This window comes from Amblyomma americanum, chromosome 3 (genome assembly GCF_052857255.1).
Source record: "Amblyomma americanum isolate KBUSLIRL-KWMA chromosome 3, ASM5285725v1, whole genome shotgun sequence".
In the NCBI taxonomy this organism is placed as follows: Eukaryota; Metazoa; Arthropoda; class Arachnida; order Ixodida; family Ixodidae; genus Amblyomma; species Amblyomma americanum.
The window spans coordinates 26,736,339-26,752,643 of NC_135499.1; the positions used below are offsets into that span (position 1 = coordinate 26,736,339).

At 46.9% G+C, this 16,305-nt stretch overlaps 1 protein-coding gene and 2 long non-coding RNA genes across 4 annotated transcripts in view; 1 reads left to right on the plus strand and 2 right to left on the minus strand.

Annotated features, from left to right (window-relative positions):
* LOC144124489 (uncharacterized) overlaps positions 1-16,305 on the minus strand; it is a 1,136,493-nt gene that overhangs the window by 545,162 nt on the left and 575,026 nt on the right. The window lies entirely within an intron of this gene.
* Positions 3,602-5,542, plus strand: LOC144122902 (uncharacterized). The gene is made up of 3 exons (XR_013312936.1): positions 3,602-3,897; positions 4,658-4,751; positions 5,285-5,542. It is a non-coding gene; the product is annotated as an uncharacterized LOC144122902 (long non-coding RNA).
* On the minus strand, positions 10,104-12,050 carry LOC144122903 (uncharacterized). The gene is made up of 3 exons (XR_013312937.1): positions 11,751-12,050; positions 10,897-10,990; positions 10,104-10,363 (listed from the first exon to the last, which is right to left on the minus strand). It is a non-coding gene; the product is annotated as an uncharacterized LOC144122903 (long non-coding RNA).

Consider the following 16,305-nt stretch of genomic DNA (forward strand, 5'->3'; position numbering starts at 1 on the left):
CGCGACAAAGTTGTTTGTAGTGGGTTCTGCCGCACGACAGACATCTTTCCTGCATTTTGTCGTGCGAAGAAGGTCCCTGTCGCAGCATTTGTCGCGCGACAGGTTTCTGTCGCAGGTACTGTCGCGCGACAGAGGGACTAGTGCCGCGCGACAGAGATTGCGTGCCTCAGCAAAGTTGCCTGTCGTGGGTTCAGTCGCGCGACAGACTTCTATCGCGCCTCTTTTCACGCGACAAAAGTACCTGTCGTGCGGCCTGTCGCGCGACACAAGAGCTTGTCGTGGGATATGCCGCGCGACAGATACCTGTCGTGGGATGAGTCGCGCGACAGATACCTGTCGTGGATTGTGCCGCGCGATAGATACCTATCGTGGGATCATACGACAGATTCCTGGTGAGGGTAATTATTTTACTGCAGAATTCTAGAAATACTGTCATGCGGTCGTGTGACAGCGATAGGATCAAATTGACAAAAGATGCTTCAAAGCGCGTTCACTGTGGCGAGTCGCGAAGAGGATGCGAGGTGCTCTGGTCTGTTGGTGACGGGCACCGAGCGAAATGAAGTGCTCATTCACATTGGCGAATTGAGTATTCAACTCGCTTCCCGCGACCTGGCTCTCTCACCGAACGAGAATTGGCTTAGAGGAGAGGCACTGCTCGAGCACTCACCTAATTCCCTTCTGTTCCCACAAGACAATGTGATGAAAGTAGTGCATGCTCAAGAGTATAATGCGGCTTTGAAAGCCCAAAAAGCTGTACACACAAGCGACGAAGCCAGCGGTGCCTGCGTATCCGCACGCGCCTGCGGTGGCGGCATGTAGCTGCAGCCACGACAGCGCCTGCACACCAATCGGTGTGCGCAAGTCGAATGGCGCTACTGAAAGTCAGTGTCCTCTTGGCTTCTGTGACATGTTCAAGCCATGTAACATAATGTACCGCTACTACTACATGCGCAGAAAAAACCAAGGACACTTCTATGCGTCGCGGAAAAGAATGTCGTTAGTCGTCAATCAGGGAAAATTACTCGCCATAACCATCCGGCTACACAAAGGCAGCATGTGTGTACATGCACGCAGTTCTCTGTATAAATGTTCAAGGCAACCCCGATATCATTTTTCCGCGCGTTTCAGTTTTAAGAGCGTCAGCTCTTACTACTTACGTTTGTCAAGGACACGTCTGTCTGCAGGGAAGGTCAAATTAGCCAAGACAGTTACCACACTATATCACATAGCAACAGCGGGCGCGTAGAGCCTCAGTTGTCAAAGATACCTTCGATCCGTTTTACATATGCCAGTACAGCGGCTATCGAAGTGGAACCCCGGGGACCCCCATTTGCATCAAATTTGGGGGCCGCCCGTTTGACGCATAACGATCGAAGTGGTGTCATTTGACTTTCATGTTCCTGAGGATAAAATAAATATTTAGATGAAGCCCAAAATATGTGTAGGATTCGCACCGACGACCTTTTCACCCACAAACTGTGCATTCCGGGGACTTCCAGACAGCCATAAGGCCTAATCGTTTGTCGCAGAGGGTTCCGGATGCGGTCAAACAATTCATCTTGTTGTAATGCACACGTTTATAAAATTCGTTAAGTGATATATAAGGAGGAAACATACCGGATTTAGCGAAGGTGGCTGTAAATCGCAATAGTAGTGCAAAATCTTTTATGTAGATGACGCTGCTTGTATCTTAGAACGAATGTTTCCGAAACGAAATGCCCTCAGATGTTTGTATTTTGTCTTCTCCACGTTTGCTGAGCACCCCGATCTAGGACCCCGATCTAAACACTTGAAGCTCTCGTAGCTAACGCTCTTAAGTCCAACGCTGATGCAGTGTTGGCGGAGAATTTTTTTTAGCGGCAGTGACGTGGTGCTTATCATAAAATAGCAAAGCAAAAAAAAATACTTTAAGATGTCGTTCATTGCCTTCACTCAACATTTCATGACGGTGACACGAAAATGTCGCTAAACATAGACAGCAGCGTATGCAGCCGAAGGTGAAATGCGGCGGCCGGCGAGTTTGAACCGATTTGATTCTCGGTCGAAATGAGAATAAAGACTTGGGACTGACATCAACCGCGCGCTTTAAAGAGTTTCACCTGCTTTGACACAGTCTAGCTCCTGTGCACCCGCGCTCGGTCCTCTAAACTACTCTGGTCCCAGTGTGACTGTGTGCTATGACAATCTGAGCGAAAAGGAGGATGTCTGGAGGTTTTGATGTGCACCACGGCCATACAGTTAAGGAGCGACATGATAACGTACGGGCGCGGCAAGCCAGCCTGAATACCGGCCGCCAGCGTCAGAAAAATGCGACAGTAATGTTTGTTCAAGTCCATACTAAGCCGTCGGATGGAGTATCGTTGGCCAATATCGAGTCGTTGGTAGAAGCGATAACAGGAATACAAACAAATGTCTCCCCACGGCGCCTTTAATTGCTTCTGCTCAGTCGCGGCTTTCCTGGCCTCAGCTGGCTCCGCTCCTGAAGGTGTCGCGGAAACCGAGCATATCTTTGTTTTACTATGAGACGAGGATCACAGTAAAACGATGACGAGAGCAGCACCTCAGCGCTAGCCAGTTTCGAAGTGCACTCAGCTGCTGAATCGATGCGAAACCGGCTAGGCTTAGCGACGACTAGGGCAGCCAGGGGGTAGCGCGTAGTTCATTGCCCGGCGCGCCCGCGGGCGGCGTCGTTCCCGAAAGCTCGCCTCGCTCACTCCCGCTGGCTCACTGATTGGCTCAACAGCTTGCGACCTTCACTGGGAAGGCTGGAAAATCGAGAAGCGAGCGACTGGCGCTGCGACTGAGCGATACTTGATGCCCACGTTTGCACTACTGGTGAACAACCTTTAACGCACATATGCTTGGGTTATCGGCTGCGTTGCGGCGAGTCTTAGTTAAGATCGTCCGCGACGCCATCGTCAGCGTCCGTGACGCACAGGCTGAGAACTTCAATTCCAGTACGTGCCGAAACAACCCGTATTTATCGTAACGATACGAAATCGAAAACACGCCTTCTTCGATGCGCTAGTGGGCTCTTGCTTGTTAAACTACACGCGATCAGGATGCGGCGAGTGCTAGCCGCTGTTGCATATTAGCTAAAGTGAGACGCAAGTATCGACGTAGTTTCGTAACGCAGTTGATATCAAAGCACTCCCCTTGTACTGGTCACCGATAAGCTGTTAAGTTTCATGATCTCCGGTGAGCGTGCCAGTGTCGCTCGCGCAAATTAATGCATAGCAGCTACTCTCCATCGTGCCAATTGCGTCCAACTTATCCACGATATTCGCCAGCTTGAGATACGGCGCTTTCATTCGCTGTTTTTGTCGCAACTTAGCGATTTTATCTGGCATAAAACGAAATTGCATTCTGTCAACACCGTCGTCTGCTCCGTCGTCTGCTAGGCATCCGGGTCACTTCAGGGGATCACAGGATCGCAGCTTCTACAAATCACATACCAGAAAAAGTAACTGAAAGCGCTTTAGTATTCTTAAATAATATAAAAATAATTTAAAATAAATGCAATGTCTTTGTTGTGAATAATAATATAAGTATTCATGGTTTAAAAAACTAATTTTTTTGTCGGTTGCAAATTTTCACCGACACGAAAGCGCAGCCGTCGGCGCCATTGCAGCGCTACCGATACGTTGTGTTTTGTATTATTTGCCTCTTTGAGGCATTGCTTGAATACTTGTACGGTGGACACGTGTGAAGAACTCATTCAATAGGAAGGTGAGCAAGAGTGTGTTTTGGAAGCCAACGACCAGGATTTCGGCCTGTCAACATTGGCGAGTTTCAACGGGTAAGCCATGAAGAAAGAGTGCTGCGACGTCTTTTCATCTGCTAGGGGAACGAAGACTCCTGCGCCGTTTTACTAAGCCTGGATGAATCGCATGGCCGGTGAGTCCCGCTCTGCGTTTCTTTGCTAATGATCTGTATTCACACGCGCTATTTGTATGCGGCTATATAGGGATGTGAGGAGGCAGTCCGCCTGCGGTTGCCGCAGCTACAATGCGGCGCCAAGAAAGCAGGGCCTATATCCTGCATGACAAGTGTTGTTCTCAATGTCTGTATGTGCATTTATTACTCGCGTGCCGTGGTAAATAAAAATGGCACCAGATATCACAACAGAGTTACGCTTTCGCTTGCTAGCGCTTCGACACTCGGTGTAAAAGCATGGATTTGCACTGCGTAGAAGACGATGAGCGAGAAGTGCCGCGCGGCGGAGCGCTCGCGCTTGGCCAGCTGCGATCAGACACCGCACTATTTTGCTCAGGGTTAGTACTCATCGGATTAGTGCTTGTGCCTTAATATGCGTCATACTAAATTTTGAGACAGTGATCGCATGCGAAAGGCTAGTTCATATTCATCGCCTTGTCATTTGTAAACTTGTCTGTGCTTCCCCAGTGGAACAGGATTTGAGGCAGTGTTATGTCAAAGTTAGATCAATCTTGCTTCTCCTGAGCTGTAAACTTTGATGCTTCCTCTCCTTCTGAGCACTGCGAGCTGTCGGAGATGCAACTGCACAATTATTTAGGATTTCTACCTTTTTGCTATATCCCTCGCTTTTGCGGCCCGCATTCAAGTCGTTCGCCATTGTCGATGGTTTTTTTGTTACTTATTTTCGCTTTGTTATTTATTCTTGGTTGCGTGCCATCAGCTGTGGTGCCGGCGATTCTCCGAGCTCGGAACTCTTCCCAGGCACGGGATCCTACCCACAGACCTCCCTTCGCCGCACTCACGAGTGTTCTTTGGTATTTTTTTGTTTCTCTTGCCTTTACTTGCATTGCCAGTCGACAAATTTGTGCAGCTTTTAATTGTATGCAGATTTGTTAAATGCGCTAGCAATTTTTCTATGATGCCAAGCTGTGCTGTGAGGTATCAAGCTTCCTGCTAGTGAAGGCATGCTTTTTTCAATTCTCTCTTCTCATTTAACCAAGGCAGACTGGTTGCAACTTTCAATTTAATACCTAGACATTGGTGCAAGGCACCATGATAGGAATTAATGAAAACCTGCACATCCTATATTCAAATTGGTGTGCGGTATTTCAGCCAGCTCATCTTTCAGTGTGGTTATAACAGTCATTGTGACTATTCTCAAAGAATGTATATGGGTGCATTACATAAAATCTGTTCATTTGTTTCGTCATGGGCTAGCTCATTGGTTTTTATTTACTTACATTACGTCTAAGTTTAGTTTTTAAAGCAGTAGATGATTTCCTCTGTTGTCATTCATGACATGGCTACAGCCACTGACAGCTGTTGCTCTTGATGTATTTATTTGCAGTTGCCAGCGGCCAGCATCTATTGGGCCATGCGTGCTTCCTGCCTTCGGCTGTGTCATCCCTCCTGATCCGTTCATGGTAGTTATTCTTTTTCAGTGATGCATATCTTAGCTGCCTATTTAGAAAAATATTTTCAATATAGGCTTGCAGCTAGGTTTAGAAATGCATGAAACTCTACATGCACTTCACAGCAGTGCCTCAGCTTATAATTACCGGAACTGTAGACTTGTACAAAATATAGTCGCTGATGTAGCTCTTGACGCAGCTGCTGTTAACATAAACGTGCTTTGACATTGCACACCTGTTGCCTGGTATGCATATGTGTCCTCGAAAAGGACCTATTTGTTCATTTATCCCTTTAAAAACATTGTGCTCTACAATGATGATTTACCAGTATTTCTGATACAGAGACCAAATTGTCAGTCAGTAATGTAACATTGCACGATGACACCAATCCTTGTATGATATAGCATCCTTGCAATGCACTGGGCAAGCTGCTGTCAGCACAGATTTATTGCTGGTTTATTGCCATAGCATATGGTTATACTGCACAGTTTGTACCTCTACCTTCTTAAAGCTTTATACTTTAAAAATTTAAAATTAGTTGAAGGAAAATTCAAGGAAATGTAACAGTAACTGTCTCACATTTTGGTGGACACTTGAACCGTGATATAAGGGAGGGATATAGAAGGGAAGTAATGAAGAGCTGATGCCCATGTTAGATGCCCCTCTTTAGTTAAACATACCTCGCAATTAACACATTTGGTGCAAAACAAACATGGGACTTGCACGTTCACAAGCACCCTCATGTCAGTAAAACAAAGTGCAAATGTTGCCGTACTTTAGAGCTTTGCTCCTAAAAGCGCAGCTGACTGCTGCTCAAAGTTGAGAGCAAAAATATGTCTAATTTTCCTCATGTGCAGTCTGCGGTGCTGGTGCCATTTGCAATGGTGATTGACATTGAGTTGCATGATGCTCAGTCTGTTCCTGGAGTTAGTGATTTTGTCTGTCATGTGAATGTGCTGTTAAAATTAGTGCAAAACAATGGTTCTCTAGTTCATTTTAGGTAACTGTGTCCTGTGCCACATGCTACCACCTATTTTCCTCAAATTTCCTAATCTCATTTAGCCATCTGATTGCCACCCATTCATGCATTCACCTACTCTTGGAATCCTCCCAGTGTTTAGTGTGGTATTGCTTATATCTTCTCTGCATTACACATGCATTGCACTTCCTCTTTTTTTGATTTAGTCAAGAGATCTCTGTTCCTGTTTCTTGCATAAGCATAAGAGGTGACTCAAGTGCACCATCTAGGCTTGTGATGCAATGTGTAGGGCGCTTCGTTTTTGGGTAAAACCTGGTTTCTCCCTACTGTTGCATCAAAAAAGATTCTTAAAGATCAGGTTCAACCCAATTTCTGTGCAAATGTGCCTGTAAGAAAGTGTGGTTTGAAGGTGCACAAAGGCAAAGAACTGCTGGAGTGTAGTTTAAGGGAGGAAACAGCGCAATGAAACACGGACACACGAAGAACGGACACACACGAGCGCTGACTCACAACTGAAATTTATTTTGAAGAAAAGATGCTTAAATAGGAGACATGCGAGGGTGCTTAACAGGGCTGCTGCAGCGATAACCGCCAATCAGTGTGGTCGCGTCACAAAATTTCAAAAACAGCAACGAAAGAAGTAAGTGATAAAAAACGGTGTAAAGGGCCGCAAAAAGGTGGTCAGGTGACAGTAACAATAACAAGACCAATGGGGGGGGGTGGGAGCATTAAAACCATGAGGGACACAGATGTGAAAATACAGGTGAAACATAAAAATGAAAGATGTACAAGCTTTAAAAGCGTGCCCAAAAAGGGGGGGGGGAGATAAAAGTGTTAAAATCTTAAGACGCAGCGAAGGATAAAACAAGATAAAGGCACTACCAACAAGGGATCACAGAATCATTAGGCTATAGGTTGCACAAGAAAACTTAAGTGTTCATCAGGCCACCCAGAAAATTTAGCTCTTTTTCCGACAAGGAGAGGGATGCAGTGCTCACGCATTGTTCACCAGCTTGATGAATTTGGAGGGCTTCTAGGATTTCCCTCATCAACCTATCTCGTCCTCGGCCTATAGTGGTGCAGCGATTAAAGTCAGGGGTGCAGATTCTTTCAGTGTCGTCTTCTGTGATTTTGCACTTCTTACAGTGCTTAGCCAGGTGCCCAGAAATTGCTATACTATTTACGTTGTTTTGGTGTTCTTGTAGGCGGATATTGATGCACCTTCCCGTTTGACCGATGTACCTCTTCCCGCATGACACTGGGATGGAGTAAATTATTTCTAAATCACAGGGGACATGTTGATCAGAGTGTGCCACCCTACACCCTCGGGTTTCCGGCGGGTTATTCACTTTGGAACAGAGGGCGGAAAGCTTGTTGGGAGCCAGGAAGACATCCACGCCGGCGCGCAAAGGGTAGCCTGCTGTCGGCAGGCTACCCTTTGCATCTGCTTGTATCAGTAGCCGGCTCCATGATCAAGAAGCCCCGGCCACACCTCGGACCTGTTGCTTCAAACGATAAACGCAGAAATTTTGTGGCAATGCCCTACCTCCACACCATCGGCCATCGTCTAAAGAAAGTCGCACAGCGCGCCGGCGCGGATGTCTTCCTGGCTCCCAACAAGCTTTCCGCCCTCTGTTCCAAAGTGAATAACCCGCCGGAAACCCGAGGGTGTAGGGTGGCACACTCTGATCAACATGTCCCCTGTGATTTAGAAATAATTTACTCCATCCCAGTGTCATGCGGGAAGAGGTACATCGGTCAAACGGGAAGGTGCATCAATATCCACCTACAAGAACACCAAAACAACGTAAATAGTATAGCAATTTCTGGGCACCTGGCTAAGCACTGTAAGAAGTGCAAAATCACAGAAGACGACACTGAAAGAATCTGCACCCCTGACTTTAATCGCTGCACCACTATCGGCCGAGGACGAGATAGGTTGATGAGGGAAATCCTAGAAGCCCTCCAAATTCATCAAGCTGGTGAACAATGCGTGAGCACTGCATCCCTCTCCTTGTCGGAAAAAGAGCTAAATTTTCTGGGTGGCCTGATGAACACTTAAGTTTTCTTGTGCAACCTATAGCCTAATGATTCTGTGATCCCTTGTTGGTAGTGCCTTTATCTTGTTTTATCCTTCGCTGCGTCTTAAGATTTTAACACTTTTATCTCCCCCCCCCCCCTTTTGGGCACGCTTTTAAAGCTTGTACGTCTTTCATTTTTATGTTTCACCTGTATTTTCACATCTGTGTCCCTCATGGTTTTAATGCTCCCCCCCCCCCCCATTGGTCTTGTTATTGTTACTGTCACCTGACCACCTTTTTGCGGCCCTTTACACCGTTTTTTATCACTTACTTCTTTCGTTGCTGTTTTTGAAATTTTGTGACGCGACCACACTGATTGGCGGTTATCGCTGCAGCAGCCCTGTTATGCACCCTCGCATGTCTCCTATTTAAGCATCTTTTCTTCAAAATAAATTTCAGTTGTGAGTCAGCGCTCGTGTGTGTCCGTTCTTCGTGTGTGCGTGTTTCATTGCGCTGTTTCCTCCCTTAAACTACACTCCAGCAGTTCTTTGCCTTTGTGCACCTTCAAACCACACTTTCTTACAGGCACATTTGCACAGAAATTGGGTTGAACCTGATCTTTAAGAATCTTTTTTGATGCAACAGTAGGGAGAAACCAGGTTTTACCCAAAAACGAAGCGCCCTACACATTGCATCACAAGCCTAGATGGTGCACTTGAGTCACCTCTTATGCTTATGCAAGAAACAGGAACAGAGATCTCTTGACTAAATCAAAAAAAGAGGAAGTGCAATGCATGTGTAATGCAGAGAAGATATAAGCAATACCACACTAAAGCACTGGGAGGATTCCAAGAGTAGGTGAATGCATGAATGGGTGGCAATCAGATGGCTAAATGAGATTAGGAAATTTGAGGAAAATAGGTGGTAGCATGTGGCACAGGACACAGTTACCTAAAATGAACTAGAGAACCATTGTTTTGCACTAATTTTAACAGCACATTCACATGACAGACAAAATCACTAACTCCAGGAACAGACTGAGCATCATGCAACTCAATGTCAATCACCATTGCAAATGGCACCAGCACCGCAGACTGCACATGAGGAAAATTAGACATATTTTTGCTCTCAACTTTGAGCAGCAGTCAGCTGCGCTTTTAGGAGCAAAGCTCTAAAGTACGGCAACATTTGCACTTTGTTTTACTGACATGAGGGTGCTTGTGAACGTGCAAGTCCCATGTTTGTTTTGCACCAAATGTGTTAATTGCGAGGTATGTTTAACTAAAGAGGGGCATCTAACATGGGCATCAGCTCTTCATTACTTCCCTTCTATATCCCTCCCTTATATCACGGTTCAAGTGTCCACCAAAATGTGAGACAGTTACTGTTACATTTCCTTGAATTTTCCTTCAACTAATTTTAAATTTTTAAAGTATAAAGCTTTAAGAAGGTAGAGGTACAAACTGTGCAGTATAACCATATGCTATGGCAATAAACCAGCAATAAATCTGTGCTGACAGCAGCTTGCCCAGTGCATTGCAAGGATGCTATATCATACAAGGATTGGTGTCATCGTGCAATGTTACATTACTGACTGACAATTTGGTCTCTGTATCAGAAATACTGGTAAATCATCATTGTAGAGCACAATGTTTTTAAAGGGATAAATGAACATATAGGTCCTTTTCGAGGACACATATGCATACCAGGCAACAGGTGTGCAATGTCAAAGCACGTTTATGTTAACAGCAGCTGCGTCAAGAGCTACATCAGCGACTATATTTTGTACAAGTCTACAGTTCCGGTAATTATAAGCTGAGGCACTGCTGTGAAGTGCATGTAGAGTTTCATGCATTTCTAAACCTAGCTGCAAGCCTATATTGAAAATATTTTTCTAAATAGGCAGCTAAGATATGCATCACTGAAAAAGAATAACTACCATGAACGGATCAGGAGGGATGACACAGCCGAAGGCAGGAAGCACGCATGGCCCAATAGATGCTGGCCGCTGGCAACTGCAAATAAATACATCAAGAGCAACAGCTGTCAGTGGCTGTAGCCATGTCATGAATGACAACAGAGGAAATCATCTACTGCTTTAAAAACTAAACTTAGACGTAATGTAAGTAAATAAAAACCAATGAGCTAGCCCATGACAAAACAAATGAACAGATTTTATGTAATGCACCCATATACATTCTTTGAGAATAGTCACAATGACTGTTATAACCACACTGAAAGATGAGCTGGCTGAAATACCGCACACCAATTTGAATATAGGATGTGCAGGTTTTCATTAATTCCTATCATGGTGCCTTGCACCAATGTCTAGGTATTAAATTGAAAGTTGCAACCAGTCTGCCTTGGTTAAATGAGAAGAGAGAATTGAAAAAAGCATGCCTTCACTAGCAGGAAGCTTGATACCTCACAGCACAGCTTGGCATCATAGAAAAATTGCTAGCGCATTTAACAAATCTGCATACAATTAAAAGCTGCACAAATTTGTCGACTGGCAATGCAAGTAAAGGCAAGAGAAACAAAAAAATACCAAAGAACACTCGTGAGTGCGGCGAAGGGAGGTCTGTGGGTAGGATCCCGTGCCTGGGAAGAGTTCTGAGCTCGGAGAATCGCCGGCACCACAGCTGATGGCACGCAACCAAGAATAAATAACAAAGCGAAAATAAGTAACAAAAAAACCATCGACAATGGCGAACGACTTGAATGCGGGCCGCAAAAGCGAGGGATATAGCAAAAAGGTAGAAATCCTAAATAATTGTGCAGTTGCATCTCCGACAGCTCGCAGTGCTCAGAAGGAGAGGAAGCATCAAAGTTTACAGCTCAGGAGAAGCAAGATTGATGTAACTTTGACGTAACACTGCCTCAAATCCTGTTCCACTGGGGAAGCACAGACAAGTTTACAAATGACAAGGCGATGAATATGAACTAGCCTTTCGCATGCGATCACTGTCTCAAAATTTAGTATGACGCATATTAAGGCACAAGCACTAATCCGATGAGTACTAACCCTGAGCAAAATAGTGCGGTGTCTGATCGCAGCTGGCCAAGCGCGAGCGCTCCGCCGCGCGGCACTTCTCGCTCATCGTCTTCTACGCAGTGCAAATCCATGCTTTTACACCGAGTGTCGAAGCGCTAGCAAGCGAAAGCGTAACTCTGTTGTGATATCTGGTGCCATTTTTATTTACCACGGCACGCGAGTAATAAATGCACATACAGACATTGAGAACAACACTTGTCATGCAGGATATAGGCCCTGCTTTCTTGGCGCCGCATTGTAGCTGCGGCAACCGCAGGCGGACTGCCTCCTCACATCCCTATATAGCCGCATACAAATAGCGCGTGTGAATACAGATCATTAGCAAAGAAACGCAGAGCGGGACTCACCGGCCATGCGATTCATCCAGGCTTAGTAAAACGGCGCAGGAGTCTTCGTTCCCCTAACAGATGAAAAGACGTCGCAGCACTCTTTCTTCATGGCTTACCCGTTGAAACTCGCCAATGTTGACAGGCCGAAATCCTGGTCGTTGGCTTCCAAAACACACTCTTGCTCACCTTCCTATTGAATGAGTTCTTCACACGTGTCCACCGTACAAGTATTCAAGCAATGCCTCAAAGAGGCAAATAATACAAAACACAACGTATCGGTAGCGCTGCAATGGCGCCGACGGCTGCGCTTTCGTGTCGGTGAAAATTTGCAACCGACAAAAAAATTAGTTTTTTAAACCATGAATACTTATATTATTATTCACAACAAAGACATTGCATTTATTTTAAATTATTTTTATATTATTTAAGAATACTAAAGCGCTTTCAGTTACTTTTTCTGGTATGTGGTTTGTAGAAGCTGCGATCCTGTGATCCCCTGAAGTGACCCGGATGCCTAGCAGACGACGGAGCAGACGACGGTGTTGACAGAATGCAATTTCGTTTTATGCCAGATAAAATCGCTAAGTTGCGACAAAAACAGCGAATGAAAGCGCCGTATCTCAAGCTGGCGAATATCGTGGATAAGTTGGACGCAATTGGCACGATGGAGAGTAGCTGCTATGCATTAATTTGCGCGAGCGACACTGGCACGCTCACCGGAGATCATGAAACTTAACAGCTTATCGGTGACCAGTACAAGGGGAGTGCTTTGATATCAACTGCGTTACGAAACTACGTCGATACTTGCGTCTCACTTTAGCTAATATGCAACAGCGGCTAGCACTCGCCGCATCCTGATCGCGTGTAGTTTAACAAGCAAGAGCCCACTAGCGCATCGAAGAAGGCGTGTTTTCGAGTTCGTATCGTTACGATAAATACGGGTTGTTTCGGCACGTACTGGAATTGAAGTTCTCAGCCTGTGCGTCACGGACGCTGACGATGGCGTCGCGGACGATCTTAACTAAGACTCGCCGCAACGCAGCCGATAACCCAAGCATATGTGCGTTAAAGGTTGTTCACCAGTAGTGCAAACGTGGGCATCAAGTATCGCTCAGTCGCAGCGCCAGTCGCTCGCTTCTCGATTTTCCAGCCTTCCCAGTGAAGGTCGCAAGCTGTTGAGCCAATCAGTGAGCCAGCGGGAGTGAGCGAGGCGAGCTTTCGGGAACGACGCCGCCCGCGGGCGCGCCGGGCAATGAACTACGCGCTACCCCCTGGCTGCCCTAGTCGTCGCTAAGCCTAGCCGGTTTCGCATCGATTCAGCAGCTGAGTGCACTTCGAAACTGGCTAGCGCTGAGGTGCTGCTCTCGTCATCGTTTTACTGTGAACCTCGTCTCATAGTAAAACAAAGATATGCTCGGTTTCCGCGACACCTTCAGGAGCGGAGCCAGCTGAGGCCAAGAAAGCCGCGATTGAGCAGAAGCAATTAAAGGCGCCGTGGGGAGACATTTGTTTGTATTCCTGTTATCGCTTCTACCAACGACTCGATATTGGCCAACGATACTCCATCCGACGGCTTAGTATGGACTTGAACAAACATTACTGTCGCATTTTTCTGACGCTGGCGGCCGGTATTCAGGCTGGCATGCCGCGCCCGTACGTTATCATGTCGCTCCTTAACTGTATGGCCGTGGTGCACATCAAAACCTCCAGACATCCTCCTTTTCGCTCAGATTGTCATAGCACACAGTCACACTGGGACCAGAGTAGTTTAGAGGACCGAGCGCGGGTGCACAGGAGCTAGACTGTGTCAAAGCAGGTGAAACTCTTTAAAGCGCGCGGTTGATGTCAGTCCCAAGACTTTATTCTCATTTCGACCGAGAATCAAATCGGTTCAAACTCGCCGGCCGCCGCATTTCACCTTCGGCTGCATACGCTGCTGTCTATGTTTAGCGACATTTTCGTGTCACCGTCATGAAATGTTGAGTGAAGGCAATGAACGACATCGTAAAGTATTGTTTTTGCTTTGCTATTTTATGATAAGCACCACGTCACTGCCGCTAAAAAAAATTCTCCGCCAACACTGCATCAGCGTTGGACTTAAGAGCGTTAGCTACGAGAGCTTCAAGTGTTTAGATCGGGGTCCTAGATCGGGGTGCTCAGCAAACGTGGAGAAGACAAAATACAAACATCTGAGGGCATTTCGTTTCGGAAACATTCGTTCTAAGATACAAGCAGCGTCATCTACATAAAAGATTTTGCACTACTATTGCGATTTACAGCCACCTTCGCTAAATCCGGTATGTTTTCTCCTTATATATCACTTAACGAATTTTATAAACGTGTGCATTACAACAAGATGAATTGTTTGACCGCATCCGGAACCCTCTGCGACAAACGATTAGGCCTTATGGCTGTCTGGAAGTCCCCGGAATGCACAGTTTGTGGGTGAAAAGGTCGTCGGTGCGAATCCTACACATATTTTGGGCTTCATCTAAATATTTATTTTATCCTCAGGAACATGAAAGTCAAATGACACCACTTCGATCGTTATGCGTCAAACGGGCGGCCCCCAAATTTGATGCAAATGGGGGTCCCCGGGGTTCCACTTCGATAGCCGCTGTACTGGCATATGTAAAACGGATCGAAGGTATCTTTGACAACTGAGGCTCTACGCGCCCGCTGTTGCTATGTGATATAGTGTGGTAACTGTCTTGGCTAATTTGACCTTCCCTGCAGACAGACGTGTCCTTGACAAACGTAAGTAGTAAGAGCTGACGCTCTTAAAACTGAAACGCGCGGAAAAATGATATCGGGGTTGCCTTGAACATTTATACAGAGAACTGCGTGCATGTACACACATGCTGCCTTTGTGTAGCCGGATGGTTATGGCGAGTAATTTTCCCTGATTGACGACTAACGACATTCTTTTCCGCGACGCATAGAAGTGTCCTTGGTTTTTTCTGCGCATGTAGTAGTAGCGGTACATTATGTTACATGGCTTGAACATGTCACAGAAGCCAAGAGGACACTGACTTTCAGTAGCGCCATTCGACTTGCGCACACCGATTGGTGTGCAGGCGCTGTCGTGGCTGCAGCTACATGCCGCCACCGCAGGCGCGTGCGGATACGCAGGCACCGCTGGCTTCGTCGCTTGTGTGTACAGCTTTTTGGGCTTTCAAAGCCGCATTATACTCTTGAGCATGCACTACTTTCATCACATTGTCTTGTGGGAACAGAAGGGAATTAGGTGAGTGCTCGAGCAGTGCCTCTCCTCTAAGCCAATTCTCGTTCGGTGAGAGAGCCAGGTCGCGGGAAGCGAGTTGAATACTCAATTCGCCAATGTGAATGAGCACTTCATTTCGCTCGGTGCCCGTCACCAACAGACCAGAGCACCTCGCATCCTCTTCGCGACTCGCCACAGTGAACGCGCTTTGAAGCATCTTTTGTCAATTTGATCCTATCGCTGTCACACGACCGCATGACAGTATTTCTAGAATTCTGCAGTAAAATAATTACCCTCACCAGGAATCTGTCGTATGATCCCACGATAGGTATCTATCGCGCGGCACAATCCACGACAGGTATCTGTCGCGCGACTCATCCCACGACAGGTATCTGTCGCGCGGCATATCCCACGACAAGCTCTTGTGTCGCGCGACAGGCCGCACGACAGGTACTTTTGTCGCGTGAAAAGAGGCGCGATAGAAGTCTGTCGCGCGACTGAACCCACGACAGGCAACTTTGCTGAGGCACGCAATCTCTGTCGCGCGGCACTAGTCCCTCTGTCGCGCGACAGTACCTGCGACAGAAACCTGTCGCGCGACAAATGCTGCGACAGGGACCTTCTTCGCACGACAAAATGCAGGAAAGATGTCTGTCGTGCGGCAGAACCCACTACAAACAACTTTGTCGCGCGAAAGAACCCACGACACGAAGCTTGTCGCACGACACATGGCACGACAAGACAGCTTGTCTTGCGACACAAAATTGTGTCGCGCGACAGATGCGCGACAAAAAATTCTGTCGTCCGTTTTGATCGGGTACCTCTACGGACGACCGTTCAGGGTAGTCAGCGATCACCACGCGATGTGCTGGCTTGCCAATTTGAAGGACCACTCTGGCCGCCTTGCTCGATGGAGTTCGCGCATCCAGGGGTTTGACGTCACCGTCGTTTACAAGTCCGGACGCAAGCACTCTGACACCGATTGCCTCTCACGAGCCCCTGTAGATGCGCCGCCGCCAGACGACGTTGAGGACGCCTTCCCGAGACCCAACAGCTCCAGCTCTTTTCCCAGCAGCAACGCTCAGACCCCGATCTAACACGCCTGATCGAGTACATGGAAGGCAAAGTTTCTTCGCCCCCCCCCCCTTCATTAAAGCGAGGACTTTGTTCCTTCTGTGTACAGAATGATGTCTTCATGAAGAAGAACTTCGCAGCGAACAAAACAGCCTGCCTCCTTGTTATACCTCTTGTCTGCGCGAAGAAGTTCGGCAGGATTCACACGACGAGCCGACAGCTGGGCATCACGGGTTTACTCGCACCCTCCGCTGCATTCAAGATAAGCATTACTGG